The sequence below is a fragment of the Porites lutea genome, chromosome 1, assembly GCF_958299795.1.
Source record: "Porites lutea chromosome 1, jaPorLute2.1, whole genome shotgun sequence".
In the NCBI taxonomy this organism is placed as follows: domain Eukaryota; kingdom Metazoa; phylum Cnidaria; class Anthozoa; order Scleractinia; family Poritidae; genus Porites; species Porites lutea.
In genome coordinates this window covers 2672038-2676922 of record NC_133201.1, presented here as the reverse complement: position 1 = coordinate 2676922, position 4885 = coordinate 2672038, and the positions used below count along the sequence as shown (strand labels likewise).

Genomic DNA, 4885 nt, shown 5'->3' with positions numbered 1-4885 from the left:
CTTTCAGCCACGGGATGTTTTAAGCACCCAAATGGGACAACTTCAACTAAAATGGTGAAGATGACGAAGCACGAGGATCGTAAATGAACAAAACGTTTCCTACAAACGGACAGTACAAACCTGTAGTTTGATAGTTAAGTCAAGAACACAGGGGACTTTTGCCCCATTCACTTGACATTGTCCAAGGAATCAACTGTCTTATGGGAGATGGTGAGGACAAACTTTACGTGAATCGTGATTATCATAGTTTTTAATAAGCTTAGGTTAATCAGCATCACTGACGCCAAATGGAATTCCCAACGATGTAAAAATTAAGTCAAGTGTACAGAGTAAGCTCGCTCTCGTACAATAAGCCGCACAACTTGGTCCTGGGTAATATAACTGATTAACTGATTATAACTGTATTAACTGATTATTAACTGATTATGACTGATTGTAACTTGTCATCGACTTAAAATTTAGTCGGTCATATTAATGTAAAGCAGTGGTTATCGCCACCTAGAAAAATGAAAGTTAAGGGTGCCGAAAAATTCTCCCATTAGTACAGAGGATTCCACGAGATGGAAAGCTTGGGACCTTTTAGAAATAATATGGCTCGTTAAACAACACAATAAACAGTGTTAAGGTAATAGTGTTTGGCAAACTGAAAATGGCTTTTACCCTTTGTCACCGGGCATATAGGATTTACTTCACTTTTTTTCAACCGTGTCGTGACGTCGTGAGATAAATTTCATTTCTCGGAAAGGAAGGAAGTCTATGATGTCAAGTCAGATGAGTGCTAACCGTCAAGTCATCGGTAGCTAGAAACATCACAGAGTTCGCCGTTTATTGTCAGTACAGTAAACGGCGAACTCAAAATCCTTCAAAATCGCTCAAAAATTCGCTTTTGAGGCAAAAGGACGACAATTTACTACAGGTAAGGTAATTCAACGTTTATTTAACATTGATTTACGTACATACTTAGCGATATTTCGTTATAGGTGAGGCAAACGCTAAATCCAGTACATTTACTTTAAAATAACAATCGGCAACCTTGTTCCCAGAACGAGGTTGAAAACATACGGTTTACAGGTTTACACACACAGATTGTGTGGGTACCCTGTGGATACATTGGTGTTCTGTACTGTATGATACATTCATGTCAATTGAACATCATGTCACAGCCGTATGCAAGACAGGCTTCTATCACCTTCAAAACATTAGCCGCATGAGGAAATATATTAGTCGCCATTCGGAGGAAGTACTTGTGCATTCTCTTATTTCTTAGAGCCTTATTGGACTTCTGTAATTCACTTGTGTGAGGACTCCCGAAACAAACTATCAAGAGACTTCAGCATGTTCAAACTGTAGCGGCCAGAATCGTTGCGCTTACACCTAAACATGAACATATCTCACCAGTATTCGGGAACTCCATTGGCTTCCTATAGAAGAGCGCATAACTTTTAAGATTCTTTTAATGACCTTTGAATGTTTAAATGGCTTAGCTAGTTCATATTTGTCCGACCTAGTTACGAGGTATATTCCACGGCGCAACTTAAGATCAGCCAATACCCATCGCCTGCTTGATGTCCGATATAATCTACACAACTTGTATGGTTTCCAGTATCTTGGATGTTGCACTTACATGCGCAGTAGAGAGTAACAGTGCAAAATAAGGAGCAGGCAAAGTGGAGGAGGACTAGGTGGCGCCCTTCAACCCCATGTAGCTCAATGTCGTGACAACTGTTTTTCAGATGAAACAATTTAATTGAGAATTTGATCTGTACTGTTGAATCTTAATGTCCTAAGCTCGACCGAAGATCGCAGATGATTGACGGAAGATCGTCGTCTGCTCGATATATCGTTAACATCAGACTTGGCATCCCTGTTTGTTCTATCAGAGACCCGATGGCAGGGCAGCCGGCGACACAACAGAATTTCTTCAAATCCCTGGCGGTAATTCTCACTGAAAATAGCATAAAGAAACGGCGTGAGTGCAGCGTTAAAATGAGCCAGGAGCAGCCTTAGGTATAAAACATTACACGAAACGTGTATGCCATTTTTTCGAAGAACCATCAGAATAAAATACAAGGACCAGCAAATTAGGAACGCCGCTACAACAACAAGAACCATTCTCATGACTTTGCGATTAGTTTTCTCGTGGCGTCTGCAGGCAGCATCTGAAATAGAGTTTCCTGGAATTCCTCTTCTGTTCATGATCGCTATTATAGCGATGTTGAAGACGAATGTCACCGCAAAGGGAACGGCGTACAATGCTACGAAAACAATCTTGAAGTAGATTCTGCCTGAACCTGCGCCGAAGGTTAAATCGAAGTCTACCACGCAATACGTTTCACCTTGAAATGGATGTACATCTGTATGTCGCGAGTGGAGTCGGAATTTTAACGATTATTGCGATAAGCCACATCCCAAATATGGACAACAAGCACGGTTTCTTCCTTATGAAAGTCCGCAGAGGAAACAAAACGGCCAGCCAACGTTCTAAGCTTATCGCAACAATATTAAGTACAGAAACGATTATTGTTATTTCCATTACAAAAGGTACCATACGGCAAAATATCATGCCCAATGTACCATGCAGCAACCACTTATAGCCGAATGACACGATTGTAACGACACGAGGGACCGAGATAACAGTGAATATTAGATCACTGAACGCCATATTTGCGATGAAGAAGTTGATGGTTTTTCTCATGGTTTTGTTTCTGTAGACTACAGCTAGCACTACAGTGTTCCCAATAACAGCAAACAAGAAGATAACCACGTAGGGAGAAATGCGAAGAGTGCGCACCCAGTGTTTATCATATCGATAGCATGGCGCTTCTAGAACTGATTGAGAATCGTTTGAAGTAGAATTAAAAGACTCCATCTTTACGAAAACCCTCAGTCAGCGTTGAAAGTGTGAATGCAGCTGAAATCTCACTCTTCCGTAACTCCTACACTGTTCTGAGTATAACTTTAAATATCCAGATGAGGGTTATTGATAAAGTCGTCAGACAATTGTCTCTTTTCGGTTTTGTGTAACTTGTACAAGCAAGAGAAATTTTCGTCGGTAAATACCGAATGAGCCAGGAGTGAAGTACAATTAGATATTGGTCGTCAAAGAATTGTTGGTCATTTATCATTTGTTAGATGAAGTTTGAAAAATTGCCCATTTTGATGTCTTTTCTGAAATATTTGAGGGGAATGAGGGTGTTGGCAAACAAACCCCAAATACTTTGTAACGTCAAGCGTTTGGAAGGATAAGTGTCCTCCAATTGACGATTTGCTCTTGTCGTCTAAGCGCTTTATTGCGCTGTATTTAAATACAGATCTAAGGGCCTGTTTACATGGAGTGGGGGACCCCGGTCTAGCGGGGTTGGTTTCTTTTGTTTTCACGCTCTGGAGGACACAAAACTAAAGAAACCTACTCCACTAGACCGGGGTCCCCCACTCCATGTAAACAGGGTCTAACTCAAAATAAATACAGAAACCCATTGTATAAACACGACAAAGGATTTCGAGCTCAGCCAATTTAGTTTACAAAGGAAAGATGACAGTTTCTTTGAAAACTTAAGATTTAATATTGTAATTGCACGTTGCAGGCCAATAGTGAGACAACTCTTATCTTTTTGATATTAAATTACTTGAATTAAATGTATATTGTATAAGGAAATTATCTGTACATCCGCTTCTTAGCTTTGTGGCTTCATAAAAGTAATGCTAAACTAAAAAGCGGACTTCGGTCTGTCTATCCTTTATGTTTCTGGACCCAAAAAAACAGGAGTGGGGTCAGATTTGCAATAAACCAGAATCGTTTGTCTCTGTAGGACGTTTCAACAACCAGTTTCACTGCCGATTTCCGTTAGGCCATCCCCATAAAATGTTTCGTTTCCCATCGCCCGACCGACCCATTTTTTCGGAAAAGTAAAAAAAAAAAAAAAAAAAAAAAAATTCCAGAATCACTTGTAAAGAAGCAAGTGCTTTAATTTACAAGCACACGATCTTGTCTTATTAACAAAATTGCGCTCGTTCGTAAAATATTGTTTTACAACTAGAAAATAAAATTCATATCTTCAAGCCGCCGTGTAATGTTCTTTTTATTATATACAAAAAAAGACATCGATAAAATAATAGAGGGAAATTACAGAAATTACGTCATCCATAAACTCACGTTTGAGATTATGGAAAATAAACCACTCGGGTCCTTGATGTAGTTTTTATGAATTTTACGAGTGGTATATTTTCCAGTAAAACACTCGTGTCTATGTAATAAATATAGATATACGTCTTTTACCATCTGATTATATCTCGCAGACTAAACGTGAGATTTAATATGCAATGATGTGTTCATTCTTTGTTTGTTTGTTTTTTTTTTTTGCCCTACCGACCGACCCACCTTCACGAGGGAGGGCGATGGGAAACGAAACATTTTAGGGGGATGGCCTTATCAATCGATAAAAATCGCTTGATTACTACCATGTACTACCGATTTTTATCGATACCGATTTCTATCGATTGACTACTCTGGGATATATTCTCGTTGCAGGCGCTTGGAAGTAGTGGGTGAAAGAGAGAACGGGCGCTTGCGAGGGAGACACGCGAACGGACCCAGCACCAGACTAGTTGCTGCGGAGCGACCGAAGGGAGCGAGCAGCAACATAATCAGGATTTAAAGGAAATATATAAGGGGCGACGAATTCTCGAATTCATTACTTTTTACCACAATGCATTGCATTTAACCACACTTTTACCACAATGCATTGCATTTAACCAGAGTGCATTGCGCCACGAACAACTCAAATAAAAACACGGAGAAGTTCGGTGGGTGAGAGAGTGCATCGTTCGCTGCTTAGAGTTTTCTTCGTGGCAAATTTTCTACAGCACGGTTAGAGGTCTTACCAAA

At 39.9% G+C, this 4885-nt stretch overlaps 1 pseudogene; it reads right to left on the bottom strand.

The window, feature by feature from the left end:
- Nucleotides 1–1743: 1743 nt before the first annotated feature.
- On the bottom strand, nt 1744–2916 carry LOC140933365 (QRFP-like peptide receptor; annotated as a pseudogene).
- Nucleotides 2917–4885: the final 1969 nt, after the last annotated feature.